Genomic DNA, 10,015 nt, shown 5'->3' with positions numbered 1-10,015 from the left:
ATTTCTTAAAATCAATTTAAATATTGATTACTTAAACAGAGTCCATCACTAAAGAGTGTTTAGAGTACAGCACTCACTTGCACTGAAGGAAAATAAAGACAAGCAAAGCATTGCAAAGAAGAATATATGAGAAACATAATCAGATTACATCACTTTTGCTTAATTTTTTATACCTACTAAGATCACTGTGGAATAATCCTAACTTCATCAGAATAAAATCTTTCAATTTGCTTCTTATGCAGTTCAGGATGACTTGGAAAAAATCAAATAGTTTTTCCTTAAAATTGTAAACAAATCACCAAAAACATAAATATCTGTTTCTACTTAAAAAAAAACAACCCAGGAATATTATGTCAGATTTTGCATTACTACAAATTTACAAGTCCAAATCTGTTTGATTTCCTACAGAACTTGTATTGCTTTCCTACAGATTTTCTCTAAGTTGTAAAGGACACTTTTAAAAGTAAAAAATTATTTAATGTTAAGACTCTAAGAGCCATCAACAACAAGAAAAACAAGACTTCTTTCTCTATTATTTAAAAATATAATCTAGGTGGAGCAGTAACAAAATGCAGTCCAAATGTTCTGTATATTGCTTTTTCTGACAAATAATATCTGGATACCCAATTTGATTAACCAATCTCTTCTCAACTCTTTTTCTTTATGACACTTTATTGAAAATTTATCAGAAGTTTTATTACAAACTATGGTTCTTTATTGGCAGCTATCAGCAATAAGCACTACATTCTTTACTTGGTGTTTTATTCAGTCATATCCAAAGTCAACCAAATTGTGCAAAAGCTTTTTTTCCTCAAATTTAACTGTTCGATGCTTCAGTCTGGCACTACTGAACATGGATGTATTCAAAAGGGTCAGCTGTCAGTATTCTCACAGTATCTTTCCAGATACTTCATTTAAGCTGCTGTTATCCAAATCTTTTCTGTCTGATAAACAGAACAGAAATAAATGATGGCTTATTTTTTATTTCATAGTATAAGTCAAAAATTTTGTATGCATTCATGCATCTTTTGGTAATCATTAGTAATCTCCTATACATTTCCATAAATATATAATTTCATGCAGAGCAAACTACACTCCCTGAGTGTATTAAAATATTTAGGTATTAAAATATTTAGACTTTATTTTATGCAATACATGAATTTTCTGTATTGTATAAGCAGGATATTGTACTGTACTTCATTTTCCCCAGAAGTTATTTATGAAGATGGTGAGGCTGTTTTAAATTTTAGGGTGGCAACATTTGTCATAAGCCTTCCTATAAAAACCTTGAGGGGACTAAATAATGGCCTCTGCAGATTTCAATTTTTTTTCTCTGCTACAGTTTAATACTGCAGATTTTTATTCTAAAGAAGTATCTCACAGGGCCTCTCAGAAATTGAATATGAAAATCTACCCTCCCAGAAAAAAAAAAAAAAATCAGTTTAAAGCTTTTCTTTGGAATTGCAGGAAGCTGTAATAGAAAAATCAAGCTGAACATCTGCTATTTCACATGCCTCTGCCTGGATTAAAAAAGAAGGATACAACTACTAATGTTGGTGCAACACATTCATCAACAGAAAACTGAATCTTAGCAGTAACTTATCTTTTGACAAAGACAATGTTACCATGAAGTATGATTTGTGATCCTTAGATGAAGGCAGACCTTTTGTTTAAGGGTTAAATTTTTTCAGAAAATAGCCTAGAAAAAAAAATCCACCTTAAACATGATCATCCTCTCACATCCAAAATTAATCTGAACCTTTGGATTTAGCTTAGCACTGATAAACCTTATCTAAAAAGTTTAACTTCTTGTGCAACAAACTAATATATTCATTATATATTCATTAAAATTCTCAAGATACATGGATTTACTGAAATTAATATATTGCCCTATACTTCATGTATTTGACCCAACCTAGATATACGACATAATGAATACTTGGATCTAACTATGATAGCCAACATACAAAGTAAATAATCATCAGTAGACAAGGCATCTCAAAAATTTCACTGCTGACATCCTGAAAATAGGACAGGATGTCTGCAAGACAGACATTAAGAAGATATAAAACAGTTTGGAAATTTGTAGAAATATAAGGAAAACTGAAACATGGAGCTAACAATCTTTTTATGTGACAAGCAGTTCAAAATAAACACAGGAAAAAAAGAACATCCGGAAGAGTTATTTCAGACTCATTGTTCTAAATGGTGTAAAATGAACTACAATTTATTTTTGTGGCAAAGTACTGTACTTAAGTTTGATACCAGAATATATATCCTCTTTTTGAAAAATTCAACAGATTTCTAACACTCCCCACTACTATTAACATGCTAGTTAAAAATGGTTTCATTTTTAATTATCTATGCTGACAGGAGGAAAAGACACTATTTTCTACTTAGCATCTAGTGTAATAGTAAGGGAAAAATTGGAAAAACTATAAAAATAATCCTACTAGACTTCAGTAGAGAATAGATCTCACACAGGAGCATCCTTCATAATCCTGGGACTCTCAAGTGAGGTTTTGGAAACTTTCCAAAGTTAGCTGCTAATTTTGATCTCCTTAATGTGGGCAGCATCCTATCTCCTAGTTAAACAGAGCAGAAAAAGTCTTTTCTAATGAGGAAACATAACATGCAAAGACAAAAGACTCAATACAGTGAAGCACACAAAGGAAATCCATGCCATTTAATTTTATTGTGCTGTGTTGGTTGCCTCCTTAATGTGAGTTGTAGCCCATAAACTGTGAGCATTTTTAGATGTATTATTTGCGTCAGTTCTTCAGGTGAAAGCAGGGCATGTTTGGAGCAGCAAAGCTCACTTTTACACTGTTCAAAGACCTGCCTATCTGAAAAAGAATGAAACTTGTTTGGCTACAAACTTTTCGTTTTACGACTTGCTCAGTGCACTCAGTGGGAGGCTAGGACTTCATTTCAGATCTTAGAGGATGCAAGCTAAAGCCCTCAAGGACAAGATGTAACATAAAGTCTTTGTGAAGGGTACAACCAGCACAAATTCTTAAAGTGCACATGACAAATTCAAATCTTCTAGCACCCAGCATTTTGTTACTAAAAAGAAGTCTTAGTACCCATTCTGCAGATAAACCTTTGAAATTAATAAAGTTTTACTGATGGAGACAACCAAAAAGAAAAACTCAGCGATGCGAACTGTGTCCTGCTTAAGCCTGAGTGCAGTCTTAACTCAGAAGTCCATCACTGTCAACTTTAGTTATTTAACCACGGATCACTTAGTGGATACATAGTGTATGAAATAGCAATGAAACAGACTCAGATGGGAACTGGAGAGGCCGCTGGGGAGAAAATGCAGAGAAAAATCAGAAAGGTGTGCTATAAAACTACTACCAATGACAGGAATAAAAAAATTTCTTCATAGGTAGTATGAAGATACATGGCATAGATATATTGCATTGCTTTGTATTTGTAGGCAAAACAGTGCTGATAACACACTGGTGTTTTGGCTATTGCTGAACAGTACTTCCTTCCTTCAAATGCTTCCTTTTCTCCTTCACATAAGGGCTTGAGGCTAGATGCTGACAGAGTCAAGACAGGTGATCTATACCACAGCACTCAGCAATAGATCCTCAGGGAGGTGCAGAGGAAGGGTGGATGTCTGTGATTATGATATTTCTCTGTGCAAGCAACATGTGCTTAGGTTCTGCTTCCCTGGAAGTGGTTGGACAACTGCTGATGAGAAAAGCAAATAAAGTCCTCTTTTTGCTCTGCTTGCACACAGAGCTTTTACTTTCCCTGTTAAACTGTCTTGGTCCATGAGTGTTCTCATCTTCTTCTATTTCCCATTCAAACCTGCAAGAGAGAAGACTGAGCGAGGGGCTGGGTGGGTGTTCAGCTGCTGGCTGGGCAGCCCATCACAGCCCTTAAAGTAGAGAACAGATATTACTAAGTAAGTGTTTAATTATTCTTTCAAAGACTGTATCTTGTCAGGAATAAAGAGGCATATATAAATAATTTTATTTTAAAAATCCAGGAAAAATCTTTTGGGAATACAGTAATTACCTCTGCTCTCCCAGAGTATATCTGTTTTAACTTCAGTTTTCAGTGCAGCAAAAGAAATGTATGTTACCATAAGTAACTGTGCTTACAGACAGCTACTGTTACGTGTGAATCCATTTAACCCACTTGACAAAGATTATTTGCCAAATGTTCAAATAAAATTACTTATTCCAAAGTGATTTGCAACAGTTAGCCAGCAAACAACTCATATCTTAAAACTTGAAATCTATTACCTAACTAGAGCCTCTTAAGCACTTCTGATAGTATTTTTAGTTTCAGATTATACTTCGTTTTTGAGCACACTAATTTATGCATACTCAGCATTAGATATTCACAGATATCTTTCAAATGTAGGTAACAGTTTTGTGAAAGCATGTATCATCATTTATAGCACAATCAATTAAAAACTAGTTTACCTGCCAAATGCAACTAAATTAATAATTCAGACCGTTCCATATTACTACAATCAATGCAGCACCTTTTAATGCAGCTGAGAAAAACACTACTACATTCAAATCAGAGATGATTTGTGGTTCGCACCAGGCATATACTTACATATTTATATACCTACATATTTATATACAACAGAAAATTTTTGCAACTGGGTAAGATGGTCATGCAAGAAAACAAAAACCCTCCAATATTTCGGTTTTTCATCATTTTCATCCCATAAAACACCCCATGATTCCTAGTGCTCCAGATGAAGTACCTACGCTGTACTTAGTACTCTCAAAGAAAAAACTGCCTGGAAAATGTGACATGCTTAGTTTTGCATTAATTCAAAATCAAATTTGAATTAGGATACCTATTGGTCTTACCTCACAGTCCCTGGTCTGCTAGTGTTCTAGCCTCACCATAGCATGTTATTTTTCTCACACAAATCTCTAAAAACTTTTTCTCCCACTGTAACCTCACTGAACTATCGAACCACTGGTCTCCATAGTACCTATTTCAGAGACAGTGAATAAAGTATACACTATTTATTTCTAATTTTGTTAAGTAAATTCAGGTCATCATATGCTTCTCCATACACACAATATTTTTGAGCGTTTAATTTTTGTTTTACTTCATCTGATCTTCACCATTCTAGCTGGTTGTTCTCTCCCACTGAATAATTACTGAAAGTAAACTGCATGCCCTTGAGGCAGGGATTATTGAGTTCACCTACACTGAAAAAGCACCTAACACTTCTGAAGTTCTCTGAAACAAATAAAGATGCTAGAATACTCTACCACATAAAGCTTTCATTGTCAATGCTCCAAATTACTTCTACAGAAAAGCTACTAACCAAAATGTTGCTTGCAAAGCAAATGTTTAGTATGAACTTAGCAATATTTAAAACAAACGGTATTGCAGTTTTTATGGGGAGCTTTTATGGTTTTTATGCTCTTAGACACCATCACTGTGTATTTAGTGTTACTGTACACTATACACTGGTACACTTCTATATTTAACATAATTCCTGTCCTTCCAGTATGTGATGTTCTTCCTTCCAATTTTTCACTAATGAAAGCAATCTCGTGTACCTCAAGAAGTAATATAACGTTTAGGCTGCAAATAATCTGTGATGATGGCTACTGCTTAGACAGAGAGCAGTCTTTTCCAAAACAACTCTACCACAAAAAAAAATTTGAAATGGTTTTTATATGCTTTGTAAGGACTGTTTAATGCTGTATGATGAAACTCCTCCTCACGGCAACAATGAATCAAGCAAAAAAATGAGCCTTCAAGTACTGGTCTGCCTTTTGCTTTCATTTATGTAATTATTGGTACCAATATATTCGGCATAATTATAATATGCCATTATTGCTAGAGCAATACTCTATGGCAACTCTGCAGCATAGAAGTAAGTTTGCTGTATAGCTTTTGCTGATTTATCAATGTGTTTACTGCAATGGACCATACTTCCAAAATTTTTTATTCCTAAGAAAAAACAAAATCAGGGCAAACACTCTCATTGCCTGACAGAATACGTGAGTACAGCATGCTAATATGAAATATAATTATTAATGAGGCAGTGAAATACGTTACGCTATGCTAGTCTGCCTGACCTGGAGTATGGTGTTCAGCTTTGGGGTCCCCAGCATAAGAAGGACATGGATCTGCTGGAGCAATTCCAGAGAAGGGTCACTTAAGATGATTATAAGGCTGGAGCACCTCTCCTTTAAGGACAGGCTGAGAGAGCTGGAGTTCAACCCTGAGAAGACAATGTTCCAGGAGACCTTACAGCACCTAATGAGGGACTACAAGAAAGAGGGAGAGGCACATTTTACAAGTGTATGTAGTGATAGGACAAGGGGGGAACAGCTTTAAATTGAAAGAGGATAGATTAAGATTAGAAACTGTTTACTGTGGGGGTGGTGAGGCACTGGAACAGGTTGCCCAGAGAAGCTGTGGCTGCCCCATCCCTGGAAGCGTTCAAGGCCAGGTTGGATGGGGTTCTGAGCAACCTGGTCTATCGGGAGGTGCCACAGCCCATGTCAAAGGGTTTGGAAATATATGATCTTTAAGGTCTCTTCCAAGCCCAAGCATTCTATCATTCTATGATGATCCACAGAACACAGTCTCTTTTTCAGAATGTATTTTTAATTTTCAGAAATGCAGACGTGACATTACAAATTTTCTACAGAGATAAAATTTAGGTCATTTAGGTTCTCTAAAATATGGCTGGACAATTTTTCTGCTATCAGATGATAAAAATATAATTACTTCTGTCATTTTGGTTCAGTTTTAAAAATACTTGTAGAGAGTAGTCAATTCTGTAGTTAACATGCTTATGATGTACTGTCAGGTCCACTCTGGCCAAATTTAGTACAAAAGCAAGAAGCCAAACACAAGAGCGAAAAACTGTCTTCCCTAGAATCAACAGAGGACTAAATTCAATCTTAGAGTACATTTTCATATTTTGGTTATCCAATGCCATCAGCATGCAGGTCACCCAGGCACAACTACTAGGTAGGATGCTCCTTTTCACTGTTCTTGCATTACTGAGGGGAAATTAAAATGTGGCCCCCTCTGCCTCCACCTCAAATTAGATATGTTAGTTTCTTAGGTCAGAACAACTAATAATTTAAGTATGGATTATTACATTGTCTCAGTCTGATGAGACTGGAATGTTTGCTAAAGAGGATGAGTTATGAGATAGACCAAACTCCTCTCTCTCAGCAATTGCAAATTCAAAATTAAGGGGCTTTAATCAAGGAAGTGTGGAAAAAACAGAAGAAATAACAACCCTTTATTAAAAGATATATGTATGTTGGCAAGAACAGTGACAGAACACAAAAAAACCCTAGACAATAGTCCTGTACCCAAAAGTCCCCTTCAAACAAAACAAAAAGGTCTAAATACTTCTCTGTCCTTTAGCGCAGTCCTAATTGTGGCCTGCAGGGGGCGCTGTTGGGTCACTGGAGGTGCAGAGCCTGCAGTACCCTGTGGTGACCTGCAGGGGGCGCTGTTGGGCTCTGGCGGTCACCGCACAGGGAGGGGTCTGGGGGTTGGTCTCGGATCGTGGGAGAAGCCGAAAAAGAAAATGGGGACCCTTCCCCCAATGGAAGAAAGGGGGAAAAGAAAGCAGTCCACCCCCCATGGAACTCACTGTTGTTCCCAGGTGACGGTGTCTCCAGGCTCCTCTTCTCTCTCCCTCAGTGGGCACAGAGCTCTCCGATGAAAACACAGTAGGCTCCGGCTGGAGTTATGAGGCAGTGTGCAAAGCCAGCCGAGACTAGTGATTGGCTTCACCAGGACGAGAAGCCAGAAAAGCCCGGCTTCCAGGCTTTTTTCTCCAAAGAATGCCCGCACACAGACCCTGTATCCGTTCAAGAGAGAGAATCAGCAGTCTACCCCTCTCCCCTCCAAGTAGAGCCAGCCACCCCCTCCCAAAACTCCTCCCGTCTCCCCTTAGTCTCCGATCGGGCATCAGCTAGGAATGCGGTCCGGCCAGCTAGACCCTTTGTAAGGCTAATTGACCCCTTCCCCCTTTCCATTCAAACTCCTTCTTTCCTACAGTGGGGGGGGGCAGGGGGAAGAAAAATTCCACTCTTAAATTTACAACCTATAACATATATAACTTAAATACATAAGGCTACAAAAGCTCAAAAGCAGATACAAAAGTCTTCAAAACTTATGGAGATAAAAGCTGGATCAGTTTTTATATTCACACTAGGAAGTCAGGGTATCAATACATGGTGATTATGCTCTAGCCCTCAATTCTATCTGCAGAAAATCAGTTCTTGATAATGTCTCAGACATTTCCACCTAGAGGAATTACATTTTTATAGCCATCATAAGAAACATCCATCAAGTAAAAATGATTTGCTGGTAGGAAACAGTCTGACTGCAAACAACCAAAAGTCTAACATAAGAACATTTTCCAGTAGGATTGCTAGACTATGGAACAAACTAATAGTTAGCAAAAATCATAAGTATAAAGCCATGTTTTCATGTTATACCTCAGCTGATCTGTCAGCTAACATTTGTTTACCTCCAATCACACAGTTTCAACTATACTCTTATGCTGGCTACATTAACTAGTGAACGCAGCATGACCTGACATGGCACAAAAAACCAACAGAGAGGTATTTAGTTTTAGTCTTTTTTCCTCTCTGAATCAGGGCACCGTGTAGTCAGATGAAACAAGAGAAGTAGCTAGTTCTGGTCAGAACTGTATGTGGATGCCTTTTCACTCACATGAAACCACCAACTAGGTTGCCTACTCACGCTATCATTTAAACTAAAAAGGTAATCAGATACTGGCATATTTTGGCACTGCCAAGTGGTTCTGACTATGTCAGTATTTTTAACAAAGAACTGCAAATTGTCTAGAACATAATTCATAAAACTAAGTTGCAATAGCATATCACTGACACGGTGAGTCATATACATCTCCTTGATGTTCACATTCGGCAAAAGCAAAACATAATTCCTGGAAAGTTCTGATTCAGTCACAAATGCACTGTGCCCATCCACAATTATGACAGGCTGGTGCTGTTCAGAGAGTCACTAGTAGGAACCCTGCAGATGGACACATAATTCATACCTTCTTTTATTTGTTCTTTGTTATGTCAAAAATCTAGTTTCATTTGTAAGCTTTCCAAAAGGACTATCCCATAAACTAGCAGGTACCTTGAACTCCTAGTGATCTTCTAGAACAATGTCTCATAAAAGATGCATCTCGCACTAACAGGCTCTAAATCAGGAAAGGTGAGCTACTGATATTGATAAAAAGTTTGCACTCAGCACAATTTTTTGTTGAAACAAAAATTTAAACAGAGCACTGGGTTTTTCTGAATAAATTTGACACTAACCACAAAAAATTTCATAAATACAAAGAATTTAAACATTATTGCTATACACAAAGTTAGGGAGGTGAGTCCTTAGAACAACTCCTTATATCAGAGATAAAAAATGGATGAAGTCCTCTGGCAAATGATGGAAATGGCAGCACTTCATTTTCTACTAATATGTCTTATCTTACTTCTTTCTTTAAAGTAAAAACACAGAGCCAAATGAATAAAAGGTGTTCTCCATCTTGTGTGTTTCACATATACCCACAAGTCCTGATCTCTTACTTCAACATTCAAATACATATGAGTTGACAGTCACCACTCTCTGTTTTCCACTTAGATTGCACTTGTGTCATAGTCTCCTGAGAGTCTGATCTGTTTCCCCCCACTCCCTTTTCTTCTCTCTAACCCAGTTTCAAAACAAAGAACAGGAGGAGCAGGGAAGGTATGTGCATTTGCACTCCAACTCCACTACCCTTTGTTCTTTCAACCTCCACCTGCAACCCTATCCAACATAGTGGGAGCATGACAAAAGACAACTGCAAAAAACCCCCTGTATTTACTTTCTTAGGCTAAGTGGTCTCACTCTTGGACTTGTGATGCATGGTTTGTCAATCACCTTCCAGGTAGCTCTGCCTGTGCCAGGTTTCCTCCCTCTGCACACATAAAGGACCCCTTACAGACTGCTATCTGAGACACAAAGG

The 10,015-nt window shown here is 37.3% G+C and overlaps 1 long non-coding RNA gene across 1 annotated transcript; it reads right to left on the bottom strand.

The window, feature by feature from the left end:
* Positions 1-541: 541 nt before the first annotated feature.
* Positions 542-7,837, bottom strand: LOC113943399. Its single transcript, XR_003526306.1, has 3 exons — positions 7,625-7,837; positions 6,081-6,272; positions 542-3,822 (listed from the first exon to the last, which is right to left on the bottom strand). It is a non-coding gene; the product is annotated as an uncharacterized LOC113943399 (long non-coding RNA).
* Positions 7,838-10,015: the final 2,178 nt, after the last annotated feature.

This window comes from Corapipo altera, unplaced genomic scaffold (genome assembly GCF_003945725.1).
Source record: "Corapipo altera isolate COAL_440 unplaced genomic scaffold, ASM394572v1 61411, whole genome shotgun sequence".
NCBI lineage: Eukaryota > Metazoa > Chordata > Aves > Passeriformes > Pipridae > Corapipo > Corapipo altera.
The sequence above is the reverse complement of the archived record's forward strand: the minus strand, read 5'-3'. Positions and strand labels throughout refer to the sequence as shown.